Genomic DNA, 17,029 nt, shown 5'->3' with positions numbered 1-17,029 from the left:
TTGCCACCCTTTCACGGTCTCCACGAAGGAGCCGTCAAGCTAGGTAACGTGGGGCATCTTGCCCACCATGGCGCCTCTGCACTCCGCTTGCTGGCCGCTCACTATCTTCGGTTTGACGCAGAAGGTTTATAGCCACAAGCCCACCTGAGGTTTGATGCGGAGGAAGGCCTCGCACACGATGATAAACACCGAGATGTTGAGGGAGAAATTTGGGGCTAGATCATGGAAATCTAGCCCGTAGTAGAACATGAGCCCGCGGATGAAGGGATGAAGTGGAAATCCCAGCCCACGGACGAAGTGGGCGAGAAACACGACCCTCTCATGGGGCTCCGGAGTTGGAATGATCTGCCCTGCGTCTGGTAGCCGGTGCGCGATGTCTGCGGCCAAATATCCGGCCGCCGGAAGCTTCGTGATATGCTCCTCCTTCACGGTGGAGGCAACCCACTTGCCTCCTGCTCCGAACATGTTTGGCTGTGCGGAGAAGGCATGGACTAGGGCGCTGGAGCTCGAGGAGGCAAGAAGGGATTAGCGAAGGAGGAAGAAGGCGTGGGTGAAAATGGGGAACTCTTATCCCTTTATAGAGGCGACGAAAGCGGTGCGCCTCCCCACTTGCCCGTTGAGGGTTGCTTATTTCCCAAGTGCCACGATAGATGGCGCGGTTGGGTTATCCATACCTGTATTGATGGGAATCCCGTGATAAGGGGACATGATCTCTGCTTTGACAAGATGAGCCTAGGAAACCGCCTCGCAATATGCGCTATGGCTGGTTGTGGGAAAACGGTTCGAATAATGGCCCGACCGTAGTGTCGTGTCACGTTGTCTAAAGTTGTCAGTAGATTACATTTGTGAAATATTATTCTCTCTACGGTAGTATGCGAAGATCATCTTGCAGATCCGGACACGGTTTAAGTGTTTGATAATTACTTCGGAGTATTCGGAGATGGAACCCGCCTTGCAATGCCGAAAACAAACTGCGGGTCAGACTCATCGTCATTGAAGCCTGGTTCAGGGGCTACTGAGGGAGTCCTGGATTAAGGGGTATCCGGACAGCCGGACTATATACTTTGGCCAGACTGTTGGACCATGAAGATACAAGACTCAACACTTCGTCCCGTGTCCGGATGGGACTCTCCTTTGCGTGGAAGACAAGCTTGGCGATTCGGATATTATATTTCCTTCCTTGTAACAGACTCCATGTAAACCCTAGCCCTCTCCGGTGTCTATATAAACCGGTGATTTTAGTCCATATGAGGACGATCACAACATTCATAATCATCATAGGCTAGCTTCTATGGTTTAGCCTCTACGATCTCATGGTAGATCAACTCTTGTAACACTCATATCATCAATATCAATCAAGCAGGAAGTAGGGTTTTACCTCCATCGAGAGGGCCCGAACCTGGGTAAACATTGTGTCCCTTGCCTCATGTTACCATTAGCCTTAGACGCACAGATCGGGACCCCCTACCCGAGATCCGCCGGTTTTGACACCGACACCCCCCACCCTCGTGGGCCCCTCATGGCTCCACCGACCTACTTCTTCCTCCTATGTATATCCACGTACCCCGAGAACATCCAGGAGCACCATGAAAACCTAATTCCAGCACCGCAACCTTCTGTATCTGCGAGATCCCATCTTGGAGCCTTCATCGGTGCTCCGCCAGAGGGGGAATCGACCATGGAGGGCCTCTACATCATCTCCAAGGCCTCACCGATGAGTTGTGAGTAGTTTACCACAGACCTTCGGGTCCATGGTTATTAACTAGATGGCTTCTTCTCTCTCTTTGAATCTCAATACCAAGTTCTCCTCGATCTTCTTGGAGATCTATTCGATGTAACTCTTTTTGCGGTGTGTTTGTCGAGATTCGATGAATTGTGGGTTTATGATCAAGTTTATCTATGAGAAATATTTGAATCTTCTCTGAATTCTTTTATGTATGATTGGTTATCTTTGCAAGTCTCTTCTAGTTATCAGTTGGTTTGGCCTACTAGATTGATCTTTCTTGCAATGCGAGAAGTGCTTAGCTTTAGGTTCAATCTTGTGGTGTCCTTTCCCAGTGACACTAGGGGTAGCAAGGCACGTATTGTATTATTGCCATCAAGGATAAAAAGATGGGGTTTATATCATATTGCTTGAGTTTATCCGTCTACATCATGTCATCTTTCTTAATGCGTTACTCTGTTCTTATGAACTTAATACTGTAGATGCAGGCAGGAGTCGGTCGATGTGTGGAGTAATAGTAGTAGATGCAGAATCGTTTCGATCTATTTGTTGCGGACGTGATGCCTATATACATGATCATGCCTAGATATTCTCATAACTATGCACTTTTCTATCAATTGCTCGACAGTAATTCGTTCACCCACCATAATACTTATGCTATCTTGAGAGAAGACACTAGTGAAACCTATGGTCCTCAGGTCTATCTTTTATCGTATAAGTTTTCCATCTATCTTTATTTTTCAGTCTGTACTTTCCAATCTATATCATAAAAATACCAAAAATATTTATCTTATCTTATTATCTCTATATCAGATCTCACTTTCGCAAGTTTCCGTGAAGGGATTGACAACCCCTTTATCGCGTTGGTTGCGAGGTTCTTGTTTATTTGTGTAGGTACGAGGGACTTTTGAGGAGCCTCCTACTGGATTGATACCTTGGTTATCAAAAACTGAGGGAAATACTTCCGCTACTTTGCTGCATCACCCTTTCCTCTTCAAGGGAAAACCAACGCGGTGCTCAAGAGGTAGCAGTTGCAGTGGTGGAAAAGTGGTTTCGTGGCTCTCCCTGATGTTTCTAGGGCACAAGAGTATATATATATGCAAAAGAAGTACGTTGGTGGAGCTACGAGGGGCCCACGAGGTCGGGGGCGCGCCTACCCCCTGGGCGCACCCTCGTGCCCCGTGGCCTCCTCGTGGAGTTCCAGACTTCAACTCCAAGTCTTCTGGATTGCTTTCGGTCCAAGAAAGATCATCGCGAAGGTTTCATCCCATTTGGACTGCGTTTGGTATTCTTTTTCTGTAAAACTCAAAAATGGGCAAAAAAACAAAAACTGGCAGTGGGCCTCGGGTTAATAGGTTAGTCCTAAAAATAATATAAAATAACATATTAAAGCCCATTAAACATCCAAAACAGATAATATAATAGCATGGAACAATCAAAAATTATAGATACGTTGGAGACGTATCAAGCATTCCCAAGCTTAATACATGCTCGTCCTCGAGTAGCTAAATGATAAATCACAGTTTTTGATGTGGAATGCTTCCTAACATAATTATCAATGTAATTTTCTTTATTGTGGCATGAATGTTCATATCCGAAAGATTCAAGACAAAAGTTTAATATTGACATAAAAACAATAGTACTTCAAGCATACTAACAAAGCAATCATGTCTTCTCAAAATATCATGGCCAATGAAAATTATCCCTATAAAATCATATAGTCTGGCTATGCTCTATCTTCATCACACAAAGTATTTAATCATGCACAACCCCGGTTTCAGCCAAGCAATTGTTTCATACTTTAGTATTTTAAAACTTTTTCAATCTTCACGCAATACATGAGCGTGAGCCATTGACATAGCACTATAGGTGGAATAGAATGGTGGTTGTGGACAAGACAAAAAGGAGAAGATAGTCTCACATCAACTAGGCGTATCAACGGGCTATGGAGATGCCCATCAATAGATATCAACGTGAGTGAGTAGGGATTGCCATGCAACGGATGCACTAGAGCTATAAGTGTACGAATGCTCGACAAAAGAAACTAAGTGTGTGCATCCAACTTGCTTGCTCACGAAGACCTAGGGCATTTTGAGGAAGTCCATCATTGGAATATACAAGCCAAGTTTCATAATGAAAAATTCCCACTAGTATATGAAAGTGAAAACATAGGAGACTCTCTATCATGAAGATCATGGTGCTACTTTGAAGCACAAGTGTGGTAAAAGGATAGTAGAATTGCCCCTTCTCTCTTTTTCTCTCATTTTTTATTTTTTTATTTGGGCCTTTTCTCATTTTTTGTGGCCTCTTTTTTTCTCTTTTTTTTATTTAGTCCGGAGTCTCATCTAGACTTGTGGGGGAATCAAAGTCTCCATCATCCTTTCCTCAACGGGACAATGCTCTAATAATGAAGATCATCACACTTTTATTTACTTACAACTCAAGAATTACAACTCAATACTTAGAACAAAATATGACTCTATGTGAATGCCTCCGGCGGTGTACCGGGATGTGCAATGATTAAAGAGTGACATGTATGAAAAATTATGAACAGTGGCTTTGCCACAAATACGATGTCAACTACATGATCATGCAAGGCAATATGACAATGATGGAGCGTGTCATGATAAACGGAACAGTGGAAAGTTGTATGGCAATATATCTCGGAATGGCTATGGAAATGCCATAATAGGTAGCTATGGTGGCTGTTTTGAGGAAGGTATATAGTGGGTGTATGGTACCGGCGAAAGTTGTGTGGTACTAGAGAGGCTAGCAATGGTGGAAGGGTGAGAGTGCGTATAATCCATGGACTCACACTACAAATAAAATACACTTCCGTAATGATACGTGTTTGTCACAGTAGGTCGCGTTTTTTGTCATGCATGTACATCCATGACGATTTTATGACAGAATCAAGACAGTCATACTTGTGCTGTCGTAGAAGTGTTCCATGACATTACCAAAATTATCATCATGGAAATGTCCACTTCCATGACGATAAATCGCGCGTCATAGTAGTGCTTGCGTCAAGGGTGACCAACACGTGGCATCCACCATAACAGGACACCGTTAAACTATCGGGTCGGGCTTTCGATCTGATAACCCGTTAACAGCCCGGACCAATGGGAAATTTCCACATGTAAAATTATGATTGGCCGAATGAAACACGTGTCAGCTCGTCAGTGCGTCAGATAGGCGCCTATGATATGTCGACACGTGCGACGGCCCATCACTGGCCCATTTAGCTTACAAAGCCAGCCCATTTGACTTGATCAAAAGTTAGCGGGCTGGCCCATGAAAACATGTTAACAGTCTCTTTGCAAATAGCCCATTTTACGGCCCGGTAACACACGACCCGTTAGGGCCTAACAGAAATCGGCCCAACAACTCATGTGGGCCGTCGAATATAACACTATGTTGTTTCACTTTCGGCCCATGTATGGCCCACGACGTCTTTCGGCCCATATGAGGCTTCGTATATTTAGGCCCTTTAGAGGCCCACGGTGACTCTAGCACATAATGAATAGTAAATTTCTTTGTACCCGTTAACGGACCATGATTCACATGGGCCGTTTCCAGCCCGTGTTAGATTTCGGACTATTGACAGCCCATACGTTCTTGGGCTCCTTTCCGGCCCTCGATTACTTCCGGCCGTTACTGGCATGTTCCCCTAATGGGCCAAATTCGGCCCATGGCAAGAGTTGGCCCGTTTCTGGCCTGTTAACCCGTTGCGCCGTTTCCAGCCCGTCCTATATTCCGGCCCATTAACGACCCATTATGCCTGTGATAGAATTAAGCCTTTGCTGTCCTCCGGCTTGTTAACAGCCCGTTACCGTGTTGGGGCAATACCAATTACGCCCGTTTACGGCCCGTGTAGACCCATTTATCCGACGGCCCGAGGACCAACGATTCTATGGCCCTGTTGGAGGACCATTTATCGATGGCCCATAGGAGACCCATGGATCCTATGACCCGTAGCAGGGTCAAGGTTACCAGGGTCCGTATATGGCCCATGGTTGTTGCGGCCACTAGCAAACCAGGGAAAAAGAAGACTAGGAAATAAATAAGCCCGAAACTAACGCTGGGCTATTAAGGCGATTGCATGGATTACATCCACTCGACATCAAAGATCGCCACCAGTGCAAATATAGGGAACACCCTACACTATACAAATTTGGCTTGTTGTTTTCTTCAGCCGGTGGCTGCATGTTAAGAACAAATTTTGTATCGCACCAAAAAAAATTACATCTATAAAACAAAAGGAAGGTTAGCATAAAAGTTAGCAGTCTAGCAGATAAATGCACCACCAGAACTTCAGAAGCTCAGTTCATTTGACCTGGCTATTACGTTTTCATGTTGTATTGTCCAATGGAGCACCATAACCTTTGCCTTCATTTCTCATAGGCTCCTGAACAACATAGCAAATGTCTGATAGTCTGGTTTCAAAACCATGCATATCTTGACGACATCGAACAATGTCTCTCATTGTTTCACAAAGGGTCTCTGTTAGGGAACGGACTTATGTCTAGGGCGCAGATACAACATTGTTTTGAGCTTGCATATCTTGATCATGAGGCAATTTGGACGAGATTGCCTTAACAACCAACCCAGTATTATGCAGGAACGTGCTTTTGGCACTATCAGTGGACAGTACTGACCCACTGCAGCAAGAGCTGACATTGCGGTTATAGTTGCCTCGCCACCTTTAGAAGGTGGCGGTTCGACCATTTTTTTCCATAACTTGCTAAAAAGTTGACTTTTTACATTAGTAGTACCAGAACAGAAGATATTAAGGAGGCAGCAAAAGCAAACAAAATAGCTTTGGTCTATATATAGAACTTATTCTGGTGAACCCATGTAAAATATTAGTTGTATTTTATTGCAAAGTACATAATAAAAACTAGGTTCCAAACATATGACCGTGTACCATCACTAATGTATTGTCTATTTCTTCACATTGCATTGAGGGCTAAGGATAAAGAGACGAAGTTTATAATACGGTAAGCACAGTATGACATCATTCATATCACAAAACAACTGAGAACAGACAAACATGCAATTGTAACATTGTGTGGGCAAGTCCATCACGGAACTAGATTACAGGTCAAGATCAAAGGAACATCACCCCTCTCTTTTAAACCTTGTAAGGTGCAATGATACGCTAAGACAATTGTGTATAAAATTGAAAAGACTAATAGACATTGGCTGCAAACCATGTAGTTTAAGGCACAAGTCAGAGTAAGTAGTATTTAAAAGGCATGAGGATTAAGGACTTACAATAGCGGCTTTGACTGGTGTAGTCATGCCCTTCTTCTTGCTGGTGTGACAGTCCTTGAAGATTTCCACAACATTTGGTTCGGGTACTTTTTGGTCCTTGCGGGCTTTCCTCTGCATTTGGACAAGTCAATATAGATCTGATAATATGGTACAGCAAAAAGAGTGAAACAGCAGCTAATTACAAGAGCCTCGCAGTGTGCAATATAGCTACGAGATCCTGCCGTCTTATGGAATTTCACTTTCGTACGGTTGGCCTTGTTAGTTGAACAGTTCACCCACAAGAAGATAGATTTGTGTGGCACGTGCGTAAATAGGACTTCAACATGTGATCTGATCACATATATATATATAATCTACCTGATTCTTTGGATCAGACCAGTGTTTAACGAGGCCTCTCCAGTCTTCATCCGATATATTTTCCACTAGAGATGTTTGGGCAAGTTCACCGTTAGCCTTGCCTTCAAAGTGAGTTTTCCTCAAGTTATACCAATATTGTCTCAGAGCAGACTTGAAAACATGGGTGCAAGCTTGTCTGGTTGCATCATCTTGGCTATCCAACTTGAACCTCATCTGTTGAAAATTATGGGTGTCTCATTGTCACCAACCTAGAAAGTATGGGACAGAGCAAGAAAATATTACTAGTTTCCATACATAACCATACTTACAGATAAATGGTCGAGGAAGGTGTTGAACTGGGTTTCGTCTTTGTCATTCCTGTACTTAATCCGTGTTGGGAGGATACGTACATGACACCTAACGGCAACCGCTGCCTCTGATACTAACTTGGCTGACTCTGTAGCATCACGTGGCCTTTTAAAACCTGCCTCAAAACGGATCTCCATTCTTCCTCCTCTAGATTTAGTTAACCTATCGAGCATTATCCCTGATGTTTGTTTCCTCTTGCGCCTAGGTGCTAGTCAAACAATGAACATAGGAAGTGTTAGTGTACATCAAACTGTGAGACTGCATATAAAGAAGCATGCAACTGTAACTTGACTCCAGCAACTACCTTCTTGCTGTTGGAGATCACAAGGTTCATTTGATCTTGCCAACTCGCCTTGTGTCAAGAGTGCTTGGGAAGTAGTGTCAGGTGGCAAGGGAGCTTGGGAACGTGCTGCTAGCTCAATTAACGCACGAGTAACTCATGCAGCTGGTAGTACTGTGGAAGGTGTTGCAACAACTAGGATTGTCTCTACTTGTTTGGTGGCAGCTATTTGTTTCTATTTGGCTTGTTCTGCAGCTCGTGTAGCACGGGATACCCTATTTGTAGAATTTTCCGCTGGACTTTGACCTTCTATTGCACCATTAGTACAAGCAGAATCTGCAGGATTCTTCCGCTTCTCATTCCCTGCCATTCTGTGTTTCTTCCTCTTTCTCTGTGTCATGTTAAGTCAAGCCGACCAGAAAAATGAATAACAATTTAGTTCTTCAGAACAAATTGATGCGTGATACAGAAGAACTGAACTTTGATGTTAGACAACCACATGATAGGAGGATGTAATATGTACGAAAAACAGGACGGAAGAGATAACTAGAACTATGATGTGTAAACTAAGCAAAAGACATGTCACTAAATTAGAAACAATGCAATGGAAGGTAGACACCATATAAAAGATGCTACAAATATCGCTGTGCCAAGTTAACAGTGTCTCATCACAAATGGCGTTTAAACAAATGTGAAGCAGTACAAGAAATAAATCATATGCAAGATGCAAACAACATCACAGTACCAAGTTAGAGGTCTCTCGTCATTAGTTCCATTGCATATTCACAGCTTATGATGTGTAAACTAAGGAGAAGGCATTTCAACAAATTAGAAGCAATGAAAGCTAGACACCATATCAAAGATGCAACGAATATCACTCTACCAAGTTAAAATTGTCTCGTCATAAGTTCCATTTCAACAAATTAGTAGTACAAGCTAGAAAAGAATGCGAGATGTAACCTATATCACACTCCCAAGTCAAACGTGTCTTATGATAAGTGATTGTTGCAGGTTACACAAGAGTAGTAATTTGATGTAAGAACATGGTGTGATAGACAAATATTGTGTATTCTAGAAACAGGAACACGTGTCTTATTCATAAGTATAATGTGTAAAGTAAGCAGATGGAATTCAACAAAATTAGAAGCAATACAAGCTAGACATCACAAATAACATGCAACCACATATAAGAGTGCCAAGTTAGAGGGAGCACCTGTGATGGTGCACTAGGTAAGACGTGCTCATCATTTAACACAGCTATGTTGAGTGTCTATGCATGTGTTGTCTTGCAAATCATCTTGGGGGGATGGAGGAGTAGAATCTGTAGAGGCCGTCCGTTTGGAAGGAACACCTTTATCTGCTGCCTTGCTAACTTCCTTCCGCTTTATTGATTTTGAATTGTCAAGTACAACCTACAAGAAAAAGCAATAAAATTCTCTCTTCAAAACTCATTCATGCATGATACTAACAATCACTACTTTGATGTAAGGCAAACACATGATACCAGGATGGAATATGTACGAAAAAAATGATGGCATGGCATGTTCACAACTGTTTGTGTAAACTAAGCAAAAACCATTCCAACAAATGAGAAGCAATGCAAGCTACATGAAAGATGCAACCAATATGACTCTGCCAAGTTAAAAGCGTCCCATCATAAATGACATTTCAACAGATTAGAAGCAGCGCATGCTATAAATCTCGGTTGGAGACATAAACCGGGACTAAAGGGCCCATTTTCAAACTCTACCCCCTCCCCCGTGGATCACCTTTTCAGTTTTGTAAAAAGCAAAAGAAAATGATACAAACTTGAAAAATTAAAATCCTTCAAGATGTAGTTATGTTACTACATCTACTAGTTAGGAAAATTAAAAAACTTAAATTTGCACATCTTTTGCAAAAAAGTGTTATGAAAATGTAAAACGACCATATCTTTTGCATACGATGTCAAAAAACGCTTAATATATTTTGACAGCCTACGGCCTGTTTGCAATCTTTTAGAATCCTCAAATTCTAAAAGGAAAAAAAGATATGCTCAAATTTCAGTTTTTTTTATTTTTGTTAAATTTGGTCGAATTATGGTCAAACTAATTATTCAAGAAATATTAGTGTTAATAAATAATTATTTTAGTTTTTTGACTTTTGGTCAAACTGTGGTTAAATCTGGTCAAACTATGGTAAACTACATATTCAAGAAATATTTCGGTTACTAAATAATAATTATTTTTTAGAATAATAGTTTCAAACTAAAACGGTGAAACATGTGACTTCATGCTCAAGCTAAATTCCTGGGGGTTAATAGGATTAACAACTTACTATTGTCAGGTAAACAACACGTGCAGACTTGGAAACTAGGGGGAATAGAAGTCGGAAGTTAAGCATGCTCAGGCTGGAGTAGTGAGAGGATGGGTGACCGGCCGGAAAGTTAGACGATTTGGAATGATCAGGGGTGATTAGAGCAATGATGAGCGGTGATTAGAGACAAAATCGTCAAATAATTCAGAAATTTGAAAATCGGAAAAAAATCGAAAAAAAATCGAAAAAAATTCAAAAAAAATTATCCTTTAGTACCGGTTGGTGTTACCAACCGGTACTAAAGGTCCCCCAGACCACCACGCGGGCTCATGCCACGTGGTGGGCCTTTAGCCCCGGTTCATGCAGAACCGGTAATAAAGGGGGGACCTTTAGTCCCCACCCTTTAATGACGGTTACAGAACCGGGACTGAAGGCCCTTACAAACCGGTGCTATAGCCCGGTTCTGCACTAGTGGTGTAGGGGAAATGCGGTAATCAACTACAGAGCTACGTTCACTATCTTCATCTAGCCTTACTGTTTCTTGAGAATCATGTCGGGAGGCTGACGCTGCATTCTTTAAATGAGGAGTAGTCCACTTGCCTGATTGCCATATCATAAGTGACTGATGAGGGATACACAAGAACATTAGTTTGATGTAAGAACACATGGTTAATAGACAGATGTACTAGTATGTACCAAAAACAAAAAGGCATGTCATATTCAAAGGTATAATGTGTAAGATAAGCAGATGCAATTTAACCAAATTGGAAGCAATACAAGCTAGACATCTGGCTGGAGTGGTGAGCACGATCATCTAGGACCTGAGAGCCTGGTGGGAGGCGGGCTGCTTCGCCACCATCGTGGCTTTTTAGTTGGGTTCCAGGTGATGCCTGTCTGTGCTAGGCTTGTCAATGGCTCGACCAGTGCCCTAACTAGCTATTTGTCTTCCGATGCTCACGGGATGGTGGTTCATGTAAAAAATATCTTTCCTTATCTTAATAAAGACCGACTTTGGCCTTTTGAATACAAGCTAGACACCATATGGAACATGCAACCACATATGACACCTGGAAGTTAAAGCAAGCACCTGGGATGGTGGTTCATTGCGAGCGAGGTCATCAACTCCAGAGATACGTTTACCGTCTCCATCTACTGACACTGCACCCTTTATAGCACTGTAACGTGCCTTTCCTACCCACATACGAAGCTGGGGCGACTTCTCTCTTTTTTCTGCTTCTCTCAAGGGAGAGTTTGAAATACCCTTGCATAGAAACACAATAGTGAGAATATGGGTGAAGTGTGTGCAGAACTAGTGCACTGTAAAAGTAGCAGATAGCAGGTGGCTGAAAAATAAATGATAGGAGACATATGATAGCTGTACAATATTGCATGGCAAACAAAATTAGATTCTACTCCGTATGATTTTGTAATATATGAGCATAGGAAATGCAGGTACTCCTCCAGCACACCACCACAGGTGGTCATATCAAGATAACAGTCGACTGAAAATAAATAGGTCAGTCAATTTTTTATGAACCGTCTGATCTATAAGGAACGGGCAGATGGCCTTCGTCTACCTCCCGCCAGTCACTATTGATGATCTTTCTCGAACCGCCAACGACCACCAGCCCAGACCCCTGCCTCCGCCCCCCCCCCCTCGACCTGACACCACCTCTGTGCTTGGCAGCACCCCCAGGCCATCCCTTTAATCCTGGAAGACCTCCATATCTGGCGCCAGCAGCTCTAGGCCCCACATGCCCCTAAGATAAACATTGAGGCACTGTTTCCCCGGCGTAATAGGCGGAGCGCCTGTTACGCCGGGGAATGCTTCCTTAATTGGGAATCAACTGACCAGGAATTGAAATCCAGGGGGGCGACGGACCTCTAGCTAAGGTGAAATAGTATATGAGGAGAAACCTTGCGCATCATGAGTTACTAGGAACATCTAGTATCAAGAATAAATGGTCAACTAGTGTCTTCTGTGGGATGAATACCATGCAAGCAGACACGTAAGATTTGCACGAATAAGGGAAGAGGAGTACCCTAATCGGTTGTCAGTGTGGTCTCCTCCATATGTCGCAGCGATCTTCTTTTTTCTCCCGGGGGAAACGATGTTTTGGAGGACGGTGGATCCTTGGACAAACCCATGGCCAAATTGTTGATTGTGTTGCCGTGGCCGGGCATATATTGGCAGAGGGGAAGCAGATCCGAGGCGGAGAAGGACGGCATAGCAGGAACAACTCTGATGCGATGGACGGTGGCAAAGTTGGAGCGGCAGCGGTGAGGCGCAGGACGGCGTAGTTGAATTGGCTCGGGTACGGACGGCTCGGTCTCGGCTTCAACTACTAGCCGTGGAGGGCGTTGCGGTTGAGGTTGCGGTAGACGACGACGTCGGGGTATCGGCTCCGGCGTGATGGAGGAGGGCGGCGGTTGATGGGTGGGATGGGGTGGCGGACGAAGGACGCCGGGGTTTCCTTGCTGGTGGAGAGGTAGTTTTTGCACCCATGGAGTACGAATGGGGAATCGGACGGGTGGGCAGGGGGGAGGGGGAAGCTAAGGGAGAACCATGCTTCGGTCTGGCATGCGCTTGTTTTTGGCTTTTTTGAACAGAAGATGGGTCGTGCTTGTTTGAAATTTGGGGTACAAACTTTGCCCCCCTCTTAAAGTTCGGACCTACTACGGGTCGGGGGTAGGATGGTAATCCCAGGTGTCCCAAATAGTGGGAGGGAGCGATTTCGGCCGCGCGCGTGTGTGCTTAGGCGACCATTGTGTATGAATGTTTTTCAGAGGCGGTTGTGTGGCGTCTAGATGAAGCTACAAACCTACCCCAGTTTAGACCTTTGGACGTCGGCCGGTAGGTTTCACGGGTCGGAGTTATTAGAAAAGTAATTTCCTTGTACTACCAAACATTGCTCTCACATGATTTCGGGCGAGTAGAGGCTCTTTTGGCACTTCTTTCGAAATTTTGAAACACAAGCATTCATGTTTAGAGTACTCTTGAACTTTGAGGATTGACCTAAATAGACAATGTTAAATTTGACCATGTATGTTTGAAAACCACATTAAATTATCTGCTTCTTTTTGAAATTTTGACACTTGAAAATCCTATAACTACAATTATTTTGGAATGGAGGAGATAAATTTGAATCTATTTTGTTACATATGCTATTATGTACAAAATCAGAGCAAAGATTGGTGCCCCCATAATTTAGGTATGATTTACAAATGCCATGATATCGAATTCAAATAATTGAATGGACTTCATGTTGAATTCGATTTTTTAAACCACCTTAAGTTGAATTCAAATGTATGCTAGTTCATAGGTAGCTATTTATAATGTTCATTGTGTAACTTTTGTATGTATAATGTGCTTTACACACACAACATGAACTATACTCACGTTTATATTCGATTGCTAAAGCGATGCATTGTCTGGAGTTCAAAATACTAACTATGTGGATCAATTGTGTCAAATAATAACATAGACATGCTCAAATTTGATAGAATCTAGATGTCTGATGGTTCAATGACCGTTCCTTAAGCGAATTGCAAATATCATGATCCCATCCTAATATTTGGATACAATTTATATCTTTAATCAATGTGTACATCCGTCTTTTACATGTAGTTTCACTCTCCATCGCTGGTCTCTCACACATGCTCACACACTCTCTCACGAGGTGTCTTTCTCGCAGACATGCTCTCGATATAACCCTCCCTCCCTCTCTTAACCATTTACGACTATTTTCACTAACTTCTATCACAAGCACTCATCCTCTCACAAACATACACACGCACAATCCCCATCGACCCTTTCTATATACATAGACCTGCCTACGTGTCTCATGTACGCACATTATCTTTATGCATGTCTCTCACGGATTGTCTCCTACCTCTCTTCCTAATCGACGAGTATGATTCTAGCAGAGTATTCTGTAGGATGCCCCTTAAAGTTAGGTTGGATGAATAGTAATATCAGAGATAAGGGGTTACCTTAGTCCGAGAACCTAGGGTTACAAATCCTAGATGGCTTTGTCAGTGGACACAGAGTCCTTCACAATTCTGCTATCTTTGTCTTGTACGACTAGTCATCCATGGCTCTCCCTAAATGCGTCACAGGCCGACCAACGTGGCGCAGGACGGAACCGAACGAAGGACCTCTCCTCAACCCACCAGACCTCACGTGGTGGCACACCCTCTGCCCACACGTCTCGTTATCCTTTCACACCCACACATACCAACACAGAGACCACACAAAAAATTCTCCTGGTGCCTCTATCCCCTCCCCCCTTGCATATACACACTCAAGGGAATCTCTCGTCGTGACGTCATATTCGTCTCTCTCTAGACCACTCTCATTTCTCGTGCTATCTCTCCCATGCCCCCCCGCCGGCCCCTCTATCCATGCCTCTCTCGAATATGTAATACACACACATACCTCTCTAGGCCCTGCCAAATGCATCAACTACACATTCACACATGTTACATCACATACCCCATTGATCTAAAAAGTCCTCTCTTCACGTTTATTTCGCATACAACATTCCTTTCTACATATATACAACATTACAAATTTATATGGAGGAGCATGAACGCTAATTTGCATTGCATGGTGCCCACAATGATATTTATTCTGCACTGTGAATATGTATATTTTATACTATATATAAAGTTAGTCATAATAAAGAGAAATGAAGAGCATCTCTCTCCATCGCATACCCCCCTCTACGCCCCTTTGATGTACGCACACAAACTATCTCTAGGTCCTCTAAAAGTAAGCCCCCAACACATTCACGCATGTTTCATCTTTCTCTCGCGATATATACAATGACGATCATTGTATTTGAAGTGAAAGCACGATACATACATTGGACTTCAGAATCCACTCATTACGGTCACCATTTATGTTTTGTGGTTATTATACAGTCACGGGCTCACCGTACAGCTCTGTATTTGCTCAAGACACGACTAGTTGACCAGTTAAGCACTCCATGTGGCACCTCTAGTGTTGCATCACATTATCTCACTACCATTGGGCCCACCTGTCGGCTTGTATCTACTCTACATCTACACTCTTATAAAATACACTCTTATAAAAATACAGTTGGTGGTGATGGTGTGCGTGCCATCCTGCAATATAGGTCGTCTGATTTATATCTGACGGATAGGAAGGAAACTATGGCAATTTTGCAAAAAGGTACCCACACACCTCTCCACATTTGCAAATAAGGCCTTCCCGTGTTCATCCTTTTCTCTCACAAGATAAACTATTTACACAAATGCATCTTGATGTTACGTGCAACGCACGGGCATCTTGCTAGTAAGAATGAAAACAAACGACAAAACAATATTGGACGGTGGTTCGAAGTCATGATTGCAGGCACATCGGACAAGGTAGCCTTGTATTGGTATGTTGAGTCGTCTGTTTTAACACATAGGAGCTGGTGTGGTGATTATACACACACGCACGCATGCACGCAACACTCACACGAACACACGCAGCCATGCACGCACGCAACACTCACACGTACACACGCAGCCACGCATGCACGCAACACTCACACGCACACACGCACACATGCATGCACACACCAGTACACCACACGACCAACACACACTCTCACGCTCAAGTGCTCAACCTACACGTGCATGCGTACACATCAGGCCCTCACAGACACATACACAACCAGGTGATTCCCGCGCACGGGTTGGAGTCTTGTCGCGCGTGCGTAGATTTGTGTTTATCTGACCTTTTCCCTACGCGAACTGACAGGTGGGACCCACAAGGAACGTGGTCAATTTAACTAGTCAACATGGTGCCACGCCGACTATTTGGCCGGTCAACAGAGTGCAATCCGATGCTGAACCGTGAGCAAGTGACCATATAATCACCGCAAAACGTATATAGTGACCGTAATCAGCTTATTCTGAAGTTCAGTGACCATATTATGCTTTTCTCCCTATAGGCCCTCCAAAACTACATCTATGCACGTTCTCGCATGTTACATCTAACAACTATGAAATACAACACTACTACTACACTCTAACAAATAAATCATATGTGTTTTTAGTTTTACTAGATATCATATTGTTACTTAATTATTCAGTTTCCATACACTAAAATTGCCTTTGAAATGTATGGCCAGTATCATCTACCGCGCGGGAAAAATTCTGCCCTTTCATGTTTAATCGGGTTTGTATCGATGGATCGTGCGAAACAACAAAACTATAGTACTATACAGTATAAGTGACAGTTCACTATGCCACCGTGTCGTGTACTCCTCCGCCGTAAGAGTGGAGCGCTCTCTTTCATAAATCTTGTAGTCCCTTTTGTCGGCATGTGGGACATCAAGCTACCGGGTCCACGTGCCATACTGAAATATAGTGCAGAGTAGCCGGGATGAAGCACCCCAGTCATGGCACCGGTGCAGTAATGAGCAATGAGGCGTCAAATCACAAAGCTGCACCTTTCCTGCAGTTAAGTTGGAGGGACGAAGTAGTAATTCTAAAAAAAGAAGTTGGATGGACGAAGCAACCATCATTTCACTCGTTGCTGAATTCGCTTCCCCCTCATCTTCTTCAAGTAAACACGTGTTGCTTTTGTCGTTGTTCTGCCTCATGTGGGATGCGGATCGGCTTCGTAAAGCACTGACACGTGGGACCGCATGTTAGCAAATTGCCAGGACAACGTCCTCTAAAAATAAGAAACCTCCCCCACCATCCGCGCGGCAAAATCACCTCCTTTTTAC

Source organism: Triticum aestivum, chromosome 5B (genome assembly GCF_018294505.1).
Source record: "Triticum aestivum cultivar Chinese Spring chromosome 5B, IWGSC CS RefSeq v2.1, whole genome shotgun sequence".
In the NCBI taxonomy this organism is placed as follows: domain Eukaryota; kingdom Viridiplantae; phylum Streptophyta; class Magnoliopsida; order Poales; family Poaceae; genus Triticum; species Triticum aestivum.
This window is presented reverse-complemented; position numbering follows the sequence as displayed.